The following is a 19,498-nucleotide window of genomic DNA, read 5'->3' on the forward strand; positions in this document are numbered from 1 at the left end:
ATAACGGACAGACGTGTATATGACACTTGAGATAATCAAAAAACAAAAGTAACAAAATTTTTCTCTTCCCTTGTTAAAGTAAAACGACGTGAGAAAACAGAAAAGCCAAAAACAATTGGCTCATTTGCTTACAACGACAGAAACCGCGGCGTATCTATGAATCAACAGCCCACGTGTGCACTGCTCGAGGAATAATATAAAATCGCTATTTACAAGGAAAGACGTCAGAAATGACAGCTGTTCCAGAGAACAGATGCTGGTCTTTCAAGGACGGAAATGTTCATCGACCTACAAGCATATAACTGGGAGGCCAACAGCTGTTGTCAATAACAGTGTACTCATTATAAGTGATTGACTAGCGACAGTCTACGATATACAATATTCTGCGTGATCATAGCACTGCGAGGAAACTCATGAATAATCTACGCAGCTTATCGGCATTGTACTGTTACGTAGTTAACTTTAAAATAGTTTCAGAGAGTCAGTCGTTTGTTATATACAACTTTAAATTTAAAAAAAAACTACTGTCAAACCTCTATTTGATAATGAAAAACAATTCTAGATGAGTCTAATGACCAATAGTCGCTATGACATACCTTAAAAAATTCAGTCAATTTGCACCTGGTACAAGGAACTGCGTAATTGTCTACATATTTGTTACCAATACACGGCATACACCACATCAAGACAAGCATCGATTAGATATCGTCTAGTTACAGAGGAAGCCTGTGCAAAAATGTATAAACGCAGATGAGAAAGAAAAAACGGCAGGTAAATATAAAATTCAGTCTTAGATTGGTTTAGGAGCGATAACTAATAACAGAAGTTCACTTTCTATTAGAGAATAAACTATTTATTATCATATATGTCGTAATTTTATTGTACTTAATATAACAAAATACTTAAATGTATATGAAAACAGAAATACAACAGAAATCATCCATTGGTCAAGTGAAATAACTCAGCGATGAGTCGCAGGATATCTTAAGGTCGTTAGGTTGTATCATTGGCAAAGTGAAGATCAACGAAAAACTTTATGTACGAATTTTATTGTACTGTTTCATGTATCGGAATGTATTTTTACACTCTCTTGCGTCAAACCACGCTTATTAAGTTCAACATGTTAGCAAACGTACTTGTGAATAACAAATTATGGCAGTAAATGAGAGTGAATTACCATTTCAAAAACTGTTATTTACAACGAACAAGACAGAGAAAAGGAAGTAAAATGGGCTATGTGATGTTTCATGCTTCCGCCAATAATTTGCGGGTATTCATAATGAGTTCGGCGCAGACGCCAATCGGGAACACGAATATTTACACGATAACTCCAGAAGATAATGTATGAATCAATCTATCAATGCAGTCAACCGTGTAACTTAGGTACAGTACAGATTCATCCATATTCAAGTATATTCAGCGCCAAAGGACGTAGCACAGACTCATTTGTTACCAGTGGAAACATAGAATAACGTAAGAGCAAGAACAGAGCAAATAGCAGGTCATATAGGTTGTTGTTGTGGTTTTCAGTCCTGAGACTGGTTTGATGCAGCTCTCCATGCTACTCTATCTTGTGCAAGCTTCTTCATCTCCCAGTACCTACTGCAACCTACATCCTTCTGAATCTCCTTAGTGTAGTCATCTCTTGGTCTTCCTCTACGATTTTTACCCTCCACGCTGCCCTCTAATACTAAATTGGTGATCCCTTGATGCCTCAGAACATATCCTAGCAACCTATCCCTTCTTCTGGTCAAGTTGTGCCACAAACTTCTCTTCTCTCCAATCCTATTCAATACTTCCTCATTAGTTATCTGATCTACCAATCGAATCTTCAGCATTCTTCTGTAGCACCACATTCCGAAAGCTTCTATTCTCTTCTTGTCCAAACTAGTTATCGTCCATGTTTCACTTCCATACATGGCTACACTCCATACAAATACTTTCAGAAATGTCTTCCTGACACTTAAATCTATAGTCGATGTTAACAAATTTCTCTTCTTCAGAAACGCTTTCCTTGCCATTGCCAGTCTACATTTTTATCCTCTCTACGTCGACCATTATCAGTTATTTTGCTCCCCAAATAGCAAACTCCTTTACTACTTTAATTGTCTCATTTCCTAATCTAATTCCCTCAGCATCACCCGACTTTATTCGACTACATTCCATTATCCTCGTTTTGCTTTTGTTGATGTTCATCTTATATCCTCCTTTCAAGACACTATCCATTCCGTTCAATTGCTCTTCCAAGTCCTTTGCTGTCTCTGACAGAATTAAGATGTCATCGGCGAACCTCAACGTTTTTATTTCTTCTCCATGGATTTTAATACCTACTCCGAATTTTTCTTTTGTTTCCTTCACTGCTTGCTCAATATACAGATTGAATAACATCGGGGAGAGACTGCAACCCTGTCTCACTCCCTTCCCAACCACTGCTTCCCTTTCATGTCCCTCGACTTTTATAACTGCCATCTGGTTTCTGTACAAATTGCAAATAGCTTTTCGCTCCATGTATTTTACCCCTGCTACCTTCAGAATTTGAAAGAGAGTATACCAATCAACATTGTCAAAAGCTTTCTCTAAGTCTACAAATGCTAGAAACGTAGGTTTGCCCTTCCTTAATCTAGCTTCTAAGATAAGTCGTAGGGACAGTATTGCCTCACGTGTTCCAACATTTCTACTGAATCCAAACTGATCTTCCCCGAGGTCGGCTTCTACTAGTTTTTCCATTCGTCTGTAAAGAATTCGCATTAGTATTTTGCAGCTGTGACTTATTAAACTGATAGTTCGGTAATTTTCATATCTGTCAACAGCTGCTTTCTTTGGGATTGGAATTATTATATTCTTCTTGAAGTCTGAGAGTATTTCGCCTGTCTCATACATCTTGCTCACCAGATGGTAGAGTTTTGTCAGGACTAGCTCTCCGAAGGCCATCAGTAGTTCCAATGGAATGTTGTCTACTCAGGGGGCCTTGTTTCGACTCAGGTCATTCAGTGCTCTGTCAAACTCTTCACGCAGTATCGTATCTCCCATTTCATCTTCATCTACATCCTCTTCCATTTCCATAATATTGTCCTCAAGTACATCGCCCTTGTATAGGCTCTCTATATACTCCTTCCACCTTTCTGCTTTCCCTTCTTTGCTTAGAACTGGGTTTCCATCTGAGCTCTTGATGTTCATACAAGTGGTTCTCTTATGTCCAAAGGTATCTTTAATTTTCCTGTAGGCAGTATCTATCTTACCCCTAGTGAGATAAGCCTCTACATCCTTACATTTGACCTCTAGCCATCCCTGCTTAGCCATTTTTCACTTCCTGTCGATCTGATTTTTGAGAAATCTGTATTCCTTTTTGCCTGCTTCATTTACTGCATTTTTATATTTTCTCCTTTCATCAATTAAATTCAATATTTCTTCTGTTACCCAAGGATTTTTACTAGTCTTCATCTTTTTACCTACTTGATCCTCTGCTGCCTACACTACTCCATCCCTCAAAGCTACCCATTCTTCTTCTACCGTATTTCTTTCCCCCATTCCTGTCAATTGCTCCCTTATGCTCTCCCTGAAACTCTGTAAAACCTCTGGTTCTTTTAGTTTATCCAGGTCCCATCTCCTTAAATTCCCACCTTTTTGCAGTTTCTTTAGTTTTAATCTACAGGTCATAACCAATAGATTGTGGTCAGAGCCCATATCTGCCCCTGGAAATGTCTTACAATTTAAAACTTGGTTCCTAAATCTCTGTCTTACCATTATATAATCTATCTGAAACCTGTCAGTGTCTCCAGGCTTCTTCCATGTATACAGCCTTCTTTTATGATTCTTGAACCCAGTGTTACCTATGATTAAGTTGTGCTCTGTGCAAAATTCTACCAGGCGGCTTCCTCTTTCATTTCTTTGCCCCAGTCCATATTCACCTACTACGTTTCCTTCTCTCCTTTTTCCTACTACCGAATTCCATTCATCCATGACTACTAAATTTTCGTCATCCTTCACTATGTGAATAATTTCTTTTATTTGATCATACATTTCTTCAATTTCTTCGTCATCTGCAGAGCTAGTTGGCATATAACCTTGTACTACTGTAGTAGGTGTGGGCTTGGTATCTATCTTGGCCACAATAATGCGTTCACTATGCTGTTTGTAGTAGCTTACCCGCATTCCTATTTTCCTATTCATTATTAAACCTACTCCTGTATTACCACTATTTGATTTTGTGTTTATAACCCTGTAGTCACCTGACCAGAAGTCTTGTTCCTCCTGCCACCGCACTTCACTAATTCCCACTATATCTAACTTTAACCTATCCGTTTCCCTTTTTAAATTTTCTAACCTACCTGCCCGATTAAGGGATCTGACATTCCACGCTCCCATCCGTAGAACGCCAGTTTTCTTTCTCCTGATAACGACATCCTCTTGAATAGTCCCCGCCCGGAGATCCGAATGGGGGACTATTTTATCTGCGGAATATTTTACCCAAGAGGACACCATCATCATTTAATCATACAGTAAAGCTGCATGCCCTCGAGAAAGATTACGGCCGTAGTTTCCCCTTGCTTTCAGCCGTTCGCAGTACCAGCACAGCAAGGTCGTTTTGGTTAGTGTTACAAGGCCAGATCAGTCAATCATCCAGACTGTTGCCCCTGCAACTACTGAAAAGGCTGCTGCCCCTCTTGAGGAACCACATGGTTGTCTGGCCTCTCAACAGATACCCCTCCGTTGTGGTTGCACCTCCGGTACGGCTATCTGTATCGTTGAGGCACGCAAGCCTCCCCACCAACGGCAAGGTCCATGGTTCATGGGGGCGGGAGGTCTTATATGGTGACAGCAAAGTTTTGTCACTTACTGAAAAAATGTGAAGTGGACATTTATTGTGCAACCCAACTTCAGCGTGTACGTAACAACTGTTGCAGACGATATCGACTTCGTTTCCTTTAGCTGCTGGTTTCGTTCTTCTGCTTTGATTGATGTGTTGATCCTAAAGTGAAATGGTCGACCCACGTCTCATGTAGAGCAAGGGCACGCAAAATCAGTTGACTTTTTTTAAACGGACATAATTTCACTGAGAAATTTGTATTCGTGCTTGATTTTGGGTACCAATTAAGAGACGTCTTTTTTTAATCAGCCTGGAGCATTAGCTATATTTAGACCTTTGATCACAGATCACACAACACCATTTTCTGCACTTTTTCAATGTTTATATGTGTGAGTGTAGTTTTGGCCCCTTCTTTCATGTGAATTATCTTCAAGCTGAATAAAACCTCATTGACTGAGCCGTCCATTTTTGATTTGTTGAAAATACGAAGGCACACGCCTTAAAAGGCTTCGAAAAATTTTGATAGATTTCCATTGGAGATGAACCGTTTTCAGGAAAAAATTTTACTAACTACATAAATTTTTATTCGGCCGTTTGCCAGAAACACATACAGAACAACTGCTTCAAAAAGATGTACAAATAAACATATTCTGAAGATTAAGTGGCTGTGCAACTTGTACCAGAGTGATAAAAACAAAATTTCACTGGTAACATAGTCTCTGTTCTGGCCCGAAAATCTTCAAACTTGACCTCGCTTGTGGTGCAATTTTCTCCTGTAGATACCCACTGCCCTTGTCTGAAAAATTGTTGAATATTATGTTTTCGAATGTTGTGCAAATTTTTGTTTCCAGTTATGTGCCAAATTATACTGTACCGTTGCGCGATAGATAAGTCGCGCCACGGTCTCTAGTAGAACATCTCCGCCTTAGGAGGGCGTCTTTCGCACGGAGATCGGAGGCGCGAGAACAGTGACAGTGAATCTGGGAAGGTGAAAGAGTTTGCTCGGGACGAAGCGAGTAGTGTGCCTGCAGCTGATGGCTAGTACAAGTTCGGCAGTTAAATCCCCGGCTCTGAGCGTAGCAGCGGTGCCAGAAAGACACACTAGGGAGTGTCCCTGGATTGCGGAACGTTATTATCTTGATGGTGGCCGGCTGCAAATGTTTGCACTTGTGGGGTATGTAACGAGAGAAGCTTCAGTGACCGACCGGACATGGTGGCGGCCGGGAGACCGCCGCTGTGTTTTAGTTGTCGGTTCCAAACTGTCCGTCTTGGATCGTTATACCGATATGTGTGGTGACTCCTGATTTGATTTATCGGATGCGAATGAGACGATCGTCGGCAGTAACCATATCTAGAACTGCCATTTCGTGTGACTGGTTCGGTAGTTTCCGGTTGTTTGTTCGAAGTTCACGTCCGGTTCCACATCAGACTTCTGGTTATTGATCCCACTTCTGTCGCTAGGCAGGAAAACTGGTTGTGCACTCCTATAAAACTACTGAATTTGTTTCTTTATTTAATGCTCCAATCTGAGTGTTATTTGGGAAGTTCGCTCTCAACATACCAGGGGAGGACACGACGTTGGGATCACGGATTTGCTTCAAACTTTGTACACCTTTAGTAGGCCATTAAAACAACTTAATGTGCAAGTAGTAAGGTGCACTACGCTGTCAATTCGGAGAAAACAGCAAGAGCAGTTTTACGCGCCTATTATGCAGCTGATGTATCCGTGCAAAAGTACCGGCCGTAAGATGGCATTGTGGTGAAGTTGACGGTTCGAATCCTCTTATAACTCTTTAATCTATATGTAAATAAATTTTATTGACAGCTCTAGATTTCAGCTAGAAATTAGCCATTTTCAATGCTAAGAACACAAGAGGTACATAGTTAGATGATGTCATAAAAAGTTGCAATTAATGGCTTAACACATATGACTTGTATATTACATACCTCTATCGTTTTTGATCAATGCATGTATTGCCTGTTGGTCGGGCTTCATCCACAGTTCACTTCATGCTACTGTTTGCGGAAGGCGGGCTGTATGGAGAACACATCGGTTCGTTACATGGAGCCATCTATGTGAACTACGTATAAATCTCAAGGGAAGTAGACCAGTTCAAATTTAATTCCATAAAATGAAACATAAGTAAAATCCTTAAATTGTCGACCGACTTATTTCATATTTACCATCAAGTAATAAAATTCCATGTTCACTCCTTGTGAGCCCGTTAGTATTATTCAAAACATTTAAATTACGTCGGCTGGGTAAAACTTTTAAGATTTTTTAAAAAGAATTTGAAATTTATAAAATACTTGAAGACACGTGCTGTATACATCTATTAGCTGATATGGCTTAAATATATTTATTTTTGGATTATATATCCTCTTATTAAAACATAATTAGTATATTGTTCATCGTATTTACTAAATTTATCTATATTTTCTTCGCCACTGGTCATATTGTCATTTGTGAGATAATACAATGAAAAAACCCACGTCCATTTTCATGAAGTTGTAGTGAAACTCATGTGTTATTTGATTATTTTCTATTTTTAATCAGATTCTCGAAGACGAGGGACAGCCTTGGAAAGCCTGAGTCAAACATCAGTAAATAATGATGCGAATGACGTTATTCACAATCAATATTATACGTCAAAATGTGGCAGACCACAAGGGTAATGTACAGTTACTCGTTTGATGTGCTTTCATCACCACACTTGCAGGATGTTATTTGTTACACGGACATGGGAAAAATAAATTGAAACGGCATCTACTACACTCCTGGAAATTGAAATAAGAACACCGTGAATTCATTGTCCCAGGAAGGGGAAACTTTATTGACACATTCCTGGGGTCAGACACATCACATGATCACACTGACAAAACCACAGGCACATAGACACAGGCAACAGAGCATGCACAATGTCGGCACTAGTACAGTGTATATCTACCTTTCGCAGCAATGCAGGCTGCTATTCTCCCATGGAGACGATCGTAGAGATACTGGATGTAGTCCTGTGGAACGGCTTGCCATGCCATTTCCACCTGGCGCCTCAGTTGGACCAGCGTTCGTGCTGGACGTGCAGACCGCGCGAGACGATGCTTCATCCAGTCCCAAACATGCTCAATGGGGACAGATCCGGAGATCTTGCTGGCCAGGGTAGTTGACTTACACCTTCTAGAGCACGTTGGGTGGCACGGGATACATGCGGACGTGCATTGTCCTGTTGGAACAGCAAGTTCCCTTGCCGGTCTAGGAATGGTAGAACGATGGGTTCGATGACGGTTTGGATGTACCGTGCACTATTCAGTGTCCCCTCGACGATCACCAGAGGTGTACGGCCAGTGTAGGAGATCGCTCCCCACACCATGATGCCGGGTGTTGGCCCTGTGTGCCTCGGTCGTATGCAGTCCTGATTGTGGCGCTCACCTGCACGGCGCCAAACACGCATACGACCATCATTGGCACCAAGGCAGAAGCGACTCTCATCGCTGAAGACGACACGTCTCCATTCGTCCCTCCATTCACGCCTGTCGCGACACCTCTGGAGGCGGGCTGTAAGATGTTGGGGCGTGAGCGGAAGACGGCCTAACGGTGTGCGGGACCGTAGCCCAGCTTCATGGAGACGGTTGCGAATGGTCCTCGCCGATACCCCAGGAGCAACAGTGTCCCTAATTTGCTGGGAAGTGGCGGTGCGGTCCCCTACGGCACTGCGTAGGATCGTATGGTCTTGGCGTGCATCCGTGCGTCGCTCCCGTCCGGTCCCAGGTCGACGGGCACGTGCACCTTCCGCCGACCACTGGCGACAACATCGATGTACTGTGGAGACCTCACGCCCCACGTGTTGAGCAATTCGGCGGTACGTCCACCCGGCCTCCCGCATGCCCACTATACGCCCTCGCTCAAAGTCCGTCAACTGCACATACGGTTCACGTCCACGCTGTCGCGGCATGCTACCAGTGTTAAAGACTGCGATGGAGCTCCGTATGCCATGGCAAACTGCCTGACACTGACGGCGGCGGTGCACAAATGCTGCGCAGCTAGCGCCATTCGACGGCCAACACTGCGGTTCCTGGTGTGTCCCCTGTGCCGTGGGTGTGATCATTGCTTGTACAGCCCTATCGCAGTGTCCGGAGCAAGTATGGTGGGTCTGACACACCGGTGTCAATGTGTTCTTTTTTCCATTTCCAGGAGTGTATATCGAGTAAATGCAGTATTCCGGCATTTCCAAAGAATGTTCAGAGTTTCTAAGGGAAAACACATCTCGTTGACATTTTGGAAACTAAATATGACCAGTTATAATGAAAAAATGGAATAATGATTGTTGAGGGGAGTCGAACCGTCGCCTCACATATGTTCGTCTTACGATGATCGAACGCAAATCAGTTAACCATCACGAACTCTAATATCCAGCACCAACGCGCCGATGCGTAGACCACGATGGATAAAACTTGTCTTGCGAGTTTCTCGGAATTGCCATAGTAGTGCACCTTACTACAAAAACATTCTTTTAGTGGACAACTAAAAGTCTGAAGTAAATCTGTGATCCGTACGTCGTGGCCTCCCCTTGCTAGTTGGCTGCTGTTTGCGTCGAATTTGTGAGGGTGCGCATTTGTATATATCTACATCTGCATACATACTCCGCAATCCACCATACGGTGCGTGGCGGAGAGTACCTCGTACCACAACTAGCATCTTCTCTCCCTGTTCCACTCCCAAACAGAACGAGGGAAAAATGACTGCCTATATGCATCTGTACGAGCCCTAATCTCTCTTATCTTTGTGGTCTTTTCGCGAAATATAAGTAGGCGGCAGTAAAATTGTACTGCAGTCAGCCTCAAATGCTGGTTCTCTAAATTTCCTCAGTAGCGATTCACGAAAAGAACGCCTCCTTTCCTCTAGAGACTCCCATCCGAGTTCCTGAAGCATTTCCGTAACACTTGCGTGATGATCAAACCTACCAGTAACAAATCTAGCAGCCCGCCTCTGAACTGCTTCTATGACCTCCCTCAATACGACCTGATAGGGATCCGAAACGCTCGAGCACTACTCAAGAATAGGTCGAACCGGCATTCTATAAGCGGTCTCCTTTACAGATGAACCACATCTTCCCAAAATTCTACCAATGAACCGAAGACGACCATCCGCCTTCCCCACAACTGCTATTACATGCTTGTCCAACTTCATATCACTTTGCAATGTTATGCCCAAATATTTAATCGAAGTGACTGTGTCAGGCGCTACACTACTAATGGAGTGTTCAAACATTTTTCTTATTCATCTGCATTAATTTACATTTATCTATATTTAGAGTTATCTGCCATTCTTTCCACCAATCACAAATCATGACCAAGTCATCCTGTATCATCCTACAGTCACTCAACGACGACACCTTCCCGTACACCACAGAATCATCAGCAAACAGCCGCACATTGCTATCAACCCTATCCAAAAGATAATTTATGTAGATAGAAAACAACAGTGGGCCTACCACACTTCCCCGGAGCACACAAGATGATACCCTCACCTCCGATGAACACTCACCATCAAGGACAACGTACTGGGTTCATTTTTCCACGCCGTGCATGTACGACTACTGGGAGCGCAGAATTTCATTTGCCTTATTACAGGTTTGTATTATCAAGTTCGTTCTTTGTTTGTAAGGGTGGGGTCTCTTTATCTCTGTGACGTCTTTATTTTGTGTTTGTTACTGTTTTATGTGGCTGAAATGTTATTCAAAAGGTTATGTTCTGTCTGGTGTTAGTCAGACGTTCGTTAGGCAACCGAACGCGTTTGCATGGGATTTAGTGCTCCGCTCCGCGCGGCGGTTACTTGTTTACCCTTCGCCCATGTGGCGCGAGTTTGATGCAGTTTGTGGTAACTGTATTTGAAACTATTTAGTTTTTGGCCGCTTTAAAAGTTTCACTTATTTGACTCCGTAAACTCACTGAAAATATATACACTTGTTTCTCTCATTGTTGTAATTGTGACAATCATATGGCGGCGTTTGGTGTGTAGTAGACGCCTGGTCCAATTCCTTTACTAAATTCAGTATTTCTCTGTTAATTAGGCTACCATTTGTTTCTTTTGGTGGGACTTAGGTCAAATCTGCCTGGCTGGTGGAGCAGGCGCAGCTTCCGAAAGCCGAGCCCAGTCCGCTCTCGTCCCAACGGCCAGCCGGGTGCAGGCGGTCGTGCACCACCTTGATCTATCCGAGCCCACTACGCCTTGCCAAGAAAGGGTTGTACAGCACGTAAATGCACTTGTCTTAATCGTCGCTCGGCTATTGCAGCTCTTCTTGTAATTTCTTATTTCTAGCTCAGGTAAATTGTTGAAGTGTCAACCGGCTAATTTCCATTGGTGTAATTACTAGATTATTTACATAAATGTTTATGTAAGTGTGGCTCGACCATCTAAATCGTTATTAATCTTACTCCTTTTGTGGACTGTCGGTTTTTAAAGTGGCCAGACACTACCAGATTTTAGATCTGATAATTCCATGAAGGTTCTCGCTGACTATTTGTACCATTCAGGTTGCAATATTTAACATACTTCTGTCTTTCTCTGTTGAGTGCCTTGCGCACCTCCACTATCCGGTTGTATAGTAATTTTCTTATATGGTGCTTATTTGTGGAGCATATTTGTATTTTGGATTGTTGATCTGAAAGCTTGTTTCGAGAAAGAAATTTTAGCTCTTTCATTGTATTGCGACAGTTTTTATTATTGTTTAATTTGTTTGCTACTAATCAATGTGGTGCAGCTTTCAGACGTAAATGATTGTTTCTCAGCGGTCAGTACCTCTGTGGGTGTTTTTTCCAATAGAAGTTTAAGATATCTCAGTGTGTTCTGTTAAAATAAAGAGAAAGTTCACAATACAAGTGCTCAGTCTGCCTTTGGCCCTGGCCTTCCTATCACAGACAGCCCATCACGGGTAATGCTTCCCAGATCCTAAGGATGCTTCAGAAATAGTTTGTTTTACATTCCATTGATCAGTTGTACAACTAATCATAATTTGTAATTAGTGAGTTTGCATTCGTATTACACAGAAATGTGCAAATCTCTACGTCTACGTCATACTCCGCAAGCCACCTAATGGTGAGTGCCGGAGGGCACTTCTAGCACCAGAATTCTCGTACCATATTCCACTCGCGAATAGCGTATGGGAAGAATGATTGTTGGTAAGCCTCTGGATTGGCTCTAATTTCTCGAATTATCTCCTTGTGGTCATTACGCGAGGCATATGTAGATGGAAATAATACATTACTGGCCATTAAAACTGCTACACCAAGAAGAAATGCAGATGATAAACGTAATCATTGGACAAATATATTATACTAGAACTGACGTGTAATTACATTTTCACGCAATTTGGGTGCACAGATCCTGAGAAATCAGTACCCAGAACAACAACCTCTGGCCGTAATAACGGCCTTGGTACGCCTGGGCATTGAGTCAAACAGAGCTTGGATGGCGTGTACAAGTACAGCTGCCCATGCAGCTTCAACAAGATACCACAGTTCATCAAGAGTAGTGACTGGCGTATTGTGACGAGCCACCAATGACCAGACGTTTTCAATTAGTGAGAGATCTCGAGAACGTGCTGGCCAGGGCAGCAGTCGAACATTTTCTGTATCTAGAAAGGCCGATTCAGGACCTGCAACGTGCAGTTGTGCATTATTCTGCTGAAATGTAGGGTTTCGTAACGACCGAATGAATGGTAGACCCAAGGGTCGTAACACATCTGAAATGTTACGTCCAAAGTTCAAAGTGCCGTCAATGCAAAAAGAGGTGACCGAGACGTGTAACGAATGGCACCCCATACCATCACGCCGGGTCATATGTCAGTATGACGATGACGAATACACGCTTCCAATGTGCGTGCATCGCGACGTCGCCTAAACAGGGATGCGACTATCATGATACTGTAAACAGAACCTGGATTCATCCGAAAAAATGACGTTTTGCCATTCGTGCACCCAGGTTCGTCGTTGAGTACACCATCGCAGGCGCTCCTGTCTGTGATGCAGCGTCAAGGGTAACCGCAGCCATGGTCTCCGACCTGATAGTCCATGCTGCTTCAAACGTCGTCGAACTGTTCGTCTTGCAAATGTCCGTCCCCATCTGTTGACTCAGGGATCGAGACGTGGCTGCACGATCCGTTACAGCCATGCGGATAAGATGCCTGTCATCTCGACTGCTAGTGATACGAGGCCGTTGGGATCCAGCACGGCGTTCCGTATTACCCTCCTGAACCCACCTATTCCATATTCTGCTAACAGTCATTGGATCTCGACCAACGCGAGCAGCAATGTCGCGATACGATAAACCGCAATCGCGATAGGCTACAATCCGACCTTTATCAAAGTCGGAAACGTGATGGTATGCATTTCTCCTCCTTACACGAGGCTTCACAACAACGTTTCACCAGGCAACGCGGGTTAACTGCTGTTTGTGTATGAGAAATTGGTTGGAAACTTTCCTCATGTCAGCACGTTGTAGGTGTCGCCACCGGCGTCAACCTTGTGTGAATGCTCTGAAAAGCTAATCATCTGCATATCACAGCATATTCTTCCTGTCGGTTAAAATTCGCGTCTGTAGCACGTCATCTTCGTGATGTAGCAATTTTAATGTCCTGTAGTGTATGTTGTCCGACTCTTTCCTGAAAGTGCTCTAGCGAAAATTCAATACAAAATATCTCCGTGGTGGACAATGCTTCTTTTGTAACGTCTGTCAACGGAGCTTGTTGAGCAACTCCGTAACGCTCTCGCGTCAGCTAAACGATCCCGTGACGAAACGTGCCGCTCTTCGTTGGATCTCTCTGTCTCTCAGTTCTATCTGGTAGGGGTCGCAGAGAAATGAATAATACTCCAGAATCGGTCGAACAAGCGCCTTTAAAGTGCTTCCTTTGTGGATGAGCTCTATTTACTGAAGATTCTTGCCATGCATCTGAATATGGCATATGCTGTTCCCGCTGTTTGTTTTATGTGGTCATCCCATCATTAAAGGCCGCTCTGGATAATTACTCCTAGATATTTTATGGTTTCCAGCCGTTTGTCATCAGTAGTGTAGCTGTAGCTGTCCAGTAGTGGATTTCTTTTCCTACGTAAGCGCAATGCTACTTTTACGTTCAGAGTCAACTGTCAGAGCCTACACCGTTCATCGATTCTCTGAAGGTCATTCTGCAAATCGTTACTATCTTCTGGTATTGTTACTTTGTTATATTGTTACACGCTGACCATTTAAGAGTTTTTTGATAATTTTATTAATTTCTACCCACCAACTTTTACATATTACATAAATAAATTCTTCCGCAGAACAGAAGTGGTCAGATAGATATTTTTCAGTTTGTTTTCAAATCTAACTTTTATGTGTCAGTCGTTTATCATTGGGTAGGTGATGAAACAGTTAGGTGGTAGCATTGTGCACCCCCCCCCCTTTTTGTGCTAAACAGTCTTAATGTGGCATAATGCCTTTTTCATTCTGGTATTGTAATTATGCGTGTCGTTGATTCCTTTTAATTCCAATGGGTTATTTATAAGAAATGTACGTAGCGAAGCATTATTCAGAAGAACTTACCCCTGAAAAGAAGTCTTCAAGATGACCGTGGATGAACACTGCAAATTGTTTTTATAGCATGTTTGAGCAGTGAAAACTTTAAAATAAAGTTGAGTAATTACATAAATTACTGAATGAAAATATGCAGGATATTATTAACTTGATTTCTTCCACGAGAATTTTCCATCATTTGAAGTGCTGAACTGAGTTGTTTTAGGAGTTCAAAACGTGTTTTTTTGCAGTTTAAATTTTTATCAATATGGATACCTAAAAATTTTGTAGTTTCCGCCCTAGTTATTGTTTCTTCACCACGTGTCAGTTCACAGTGATGTAAGTACCTCCAAATATTCAAAACAGATTATGTTCTCTCCTTTTTAAACTGATCATTGAGTTTATGTGCACTAAACCACTGAATAATACTTTTAAGAACATTTTTTTCAGTTCTTGTGTTGTGGCTGTGTGTACGTTTGGACTGATTATAAAACTACTCGTACTTGCAGCTGCGGAAAGAACTGTTATGTTTGTTGTATACTTGTCCAGGCCTTGAAGGGCCGAGCGATAATGGCTATCCTCCGTGTAATTCTCACCCATTCGTTGTCACGCGGATGCAGTATGCAAAGGCATGTGGCCAGCACACTACTCTACCGGTCGTTTTGCCGACTTCTCAGACCTTGGAGCCGCAGCTTCTCATTCCATTAGCTCCCCAGTTGGCATCTCTAGGAAGTCCTGTCACCAAGGAAAGCTCCTTGTCAGTATCGGGAATCGAACCCGGATCCTCTGCACGGCCGCCATCTAAGCTGAGGACTCTGCTACGGAGGCGGACGAAGCTCATTTTCGTACATGAGAAACAATAGTGGACCTAAGATTTAGACTTGTTGAACTTCACAAGTGATTCTTTCCCTTTCTCTTGCTTTTTATTTACTGGGAACAACTTCCTGCATTTTTTTGAGACACTATCCACTGGCTGGCTATATCATCTGTTCCATAAAACCTCTGTTAGCTATGATATTACGATTCCAGTGAAAAGTAAAAAGTAACATGCATGTTATTAACGTTTGAAGTTCAAATGGTTCAAATGGCTCTGAGCACTATGGGACTTAACATTTATGGTCATCAGTCCCCTAGAACTTAGAACTACTTAAACCTAACTAACCTAAGGACAACACACAACACCCAGCCATCACGAGGCAGAGAAAATCCCTGACCCCGCCGGGAATCGAACCTGGGAACCCGGGCGCGGGAAGCGAGAACGCTACCGCACGACCACGAGACGCGGGCTAACGTTTGAAGATTTTTGTTTAGTCGCTGTTAAGCTCAAATAAAAGAAAATCATAAATAAGAGTGGTTAGAAGTCACTAACGGACAGTACTGGTTCTAGGAAAAGAAAAATACTGGAGGGAGGACACTCTTTGACATAACATTGGTCTCTGACGAGCTCCGCAAAGAACACCGCTTTCCGCTGACAATAGCGGAAGAAAATATTGGAAGGAAAGAGAGTTCCGACTGGCGCGGAAATGATGGTGGAAGGGGTGTTCGAATACTTTGGAAACTCCTGCGACATGCGCACTGCCTTGTTGGTGGGACAATTAGAGAAGTGGCTGCGCGGAATGCTAATGAGACGGTAGAACACGTGCCGATTGAATAAGAGCCACGCGCTGCCGCGAGTCCAGAGGGTGACAAACCACCACACGGTGTGGTCTTGATACTGTGCAGCAGGCGGCTACACGTGCAGACAGCTGTCATTGTCCGCATTAAACACAAGCCAGCCAAACCGTGAATTTGTTTTGGACTGAGTTTGAAATCAGAACACGGTAAAGTGGCAATATTTGTAGTAGAACGAATCCAAAGTGAAAAATTTCTTTGCTGTTGATTGCTGAACGGAAGAATGCACCTGACATCGAACATACACTGCAACGTGTACCGAAACTTAATAGGACATACCTTCAACAATGACTAATGTGACACAGTTGCATAACTGGCAGGGCAACTATATGTGGGATGAGGAATAAATTTGTTCCCTCTGTACAGAGGTCGTAATCTTGTCGAAGTACTACGTAATTATAACTCCGGACAAAAATTAGTCGCCGCTAGGAAACTTTGATTTATTTAACCTGATCTGATTAGGACCATCAGCCCCTCTTACATTGGACCAGCGTTTCACTCATGCTTTGGGTTTTTAACATCAGTTACCTCGCAAATAACAATTTTTTTTTAAAAAATGGTTCAAATGGCTCTGAGCACTATGGGACGTAACATCTGTGGTCATCAGTCCCCTAGAACTTAGAACTACTTAAACCTAACTAACCTAAGGACATCAGACACATCCATGCCCGAGGCAGGATTCGAACCTGCGACAACAATTTTAAGCTACCAACTAGTATTCGTAGTGCTTCGCATTGACTGTAGCTCCACGCTCGAACTCGACGAGCAGAGGGGCGCTGCAGTTGTAGGCCTTAAAGGAACTTGCGGGAACAGCTTTGGAGTTATTTGGTGATGTGGATCTCCCAGCGGGATAAATGTCTTAATACGTGTAGTGATTACTTTCTAATGGAACTGTGGTGTCACCGCCAGAGACCACACATGCTAGGTTGTAGCCTTTAAATCGTCCGCGGTCTGGTAGTATACGTTGGACCCGCGTGTCACCACTATCAGTGATTGCAGACCGAGCGCCGCCACACGGTAGGTCTAGAGAGACTTCCTAGCACTCGCCCCAGTTGTACAGCCGACTTTGCTAGCGATGGTTCACTGACTTCTACGCTCTCATTTGCCGAGACGATAGTTAGCATAGCCTTCGGCTACGTTATTTGCTACGACCTAGCAAGGCGCCATTATCAGTTATTATTGATATTGAATCATGTACCGTCAAGACCGACTTTCGTCATTAATGGATTAAAGTTAAGTATTCCAGCAGCTACGTCCGTTGTTTCTAAATTCTAATTTCCTCGTCCTGTTCTAGACCTCACGTCAGCCTGCGTGAGCTAAATCGTGTGCCTTTCGGCCTCCTCTAGTAACACGGTGTTGGCTCTCCTGCCAACCACAACAGGAACCATTCCATCATCACGTTGTGGTGGATGTTCGGTTTTCATTTCACTAGCCTTCACGTATTGACACACCAAATGTCCTCATATTCAGGATGACGTTGCAAAATAGGGACAAACTGCAGGAAATGATTGAGCCGTGTGCGCCTCGCGTTGATGCCGTTCATAACTATGGCATCTTGTAATAGCAACAATGGCGTGTCGTTTTCTTAGTATGTCCACTGGCGTCACTACGTTTGCTCCCCTTGTCTGTCCGTGAGTGGCAGCAGCAGCGCTTTCCGAAAGCGCGTACTGTGGTACCATCTTTGGAGCGGCCTCTAGTGTTTCCGTGTCGTCGTGTGTCGAGGGAGTTGAGATGGGACGGAGCAGCAGTGAGGTCCGGACAGCCAGTACTCGCCCTACCGCTGGCGACACACACGCACTGTCCGATGGAAGCACGTGGTCGCGAGAGTGCACGACCACCTCAAGGACCGGACTCAGCGAGTTCTAGTTGAATGGACAGTGATATTCGTGTAGCGCAATTTCCACCTGGTGTGTGTGTACGCCCGTCGAAGTGCCCTCATGGCAATAAGCTGTCAGTCGACGATTTATACTGGGGTCTTTCCCGTGCCTGACTTGAGTACGGACGACCGTTGGTTGGTCGTTCGGTTGGTCGTCGCGGCGGGCGACGTGCACTTGGTTGTCCGACCGTTTCTGGCTTCTCTGTGTTTGTGCCGACTTGTAATTCGTCCGTGTTGTTTCACAGTGACTGGTTTTAGTACTGTGAGTGGTTGGTGCAATTCTATTCCCGGATCCGTGTGTATTATGTGGCTTTGAATGAGCAGTTTTTTTAATGCTGTCTGCGTACTGGATTTGGAGGAAGTTGCGAACGGACATCAGTTCGGTTGGGGCGCACCAGTGAGCAGGTCCGTGCAGCGCGAGGGCAAGCTGGCGCTGCTGGCGGCGTGCTGCCACTGCCGGATCGAGGAGGGGTAGCTGCGAGAGCGACGACTTCGTTGCACACCGAACCATGGACGTTTAAGCTGAGTGAAGAGTGAACTGCTAATGCAGCCACGACTATTCTGAGATCTCGCCTTTGAACGGTGGGTTGTTGCCTCCAGGTTCGCTGAGCCTGGCTAGTCGGTCGGTCGGCGCTTAAGCTGCTCCTAGTTTGAGTTGCCTCCCCCCATGAACCATGGACCTTGCCGTTGGTGGGGAGGCTTGCGTGCCTCAGCGATACAGATGGCCGTACCGTAGGTGCAACCACAACGGAGGGGTATCTGTTGAGAGGCCAGACAAACGTGTGGTTCCTGAAGAGGGGCAGCAGCCTTTTCAGTAGTTGCAGGGGCAACAGTCTGGATGATTGACTGATCTGGCCTTGCAACATTAACCAAAACGGCCTTGCTGTGCTGGTACTGCGAACGGCTGAAAGCAAGGGGAAACTACAGCCGTAATTTTTCCCGAGGACATGCAGCTTTACTGTATGATTAAATGATGATGGCATCCTCTTGGGTAAAATATTCCGGAGGTAAAATAGTCCCCCATTCGGATCTCCGGGCGGGGACTACTCAGGAGGATGTCGTTATCAGGAGAAAGAAAACTGGCGTTCTACGGATCGGAGCGTGGAATGTCAGATCCCTTAATCGGGCAGGTAGGTTAGAAAATTTAAAAAGGGAAATGGATAGGTTAAAGTTAGATATAGTGGGAATTAGTGAAGTTCGGTGGCAGGAGGAACAAGACTTCTGGTCAGGTGACTACAGGGTTATAAACACAAAATCAAATAGGGGTAATGCAGGAGTAGGTTTAATAATGAATAGGAAAATAGGAATGCGGGTAAGCTACTACAAACAGCATAGTGAACGCATTATTGTGGCCAAGATAGATACGAAGCCCACACCTACTACAGTAGTACAAGTTTATATGCCAACTAGCTCTGCAGATGATGAAGAAATTGAAGAAATGTACGATGAAATAAAAGAAATTATTCATATAGTGAAGGGAGACGAAAATTTAATAGTAATGGGTGACTGGAATTCGAGTGTAGGAAAAGGGAGAGAAGGAAACATAGTAGGTGAATATGGATTGGGGCTAAAAAATGAAAGAGGAAGCCGCCTAGTAGAA

The sequence above is a fragment of the Schistocerca gregaria genome, chromosome 3, assembly GCF_023897955.1.
Source record: "Schistocerca gregaria isolate iqSchGreg1 chromosome 3, iqSchGreg1.2, whole genome shotgun sequence".
NCBI classification, from domain to species: Eukaryota; Metazoa; Arthropoda; class Insecta; order Orthoptera; family Acrididae; genus Schistocerca; species Schistocerca gregaria.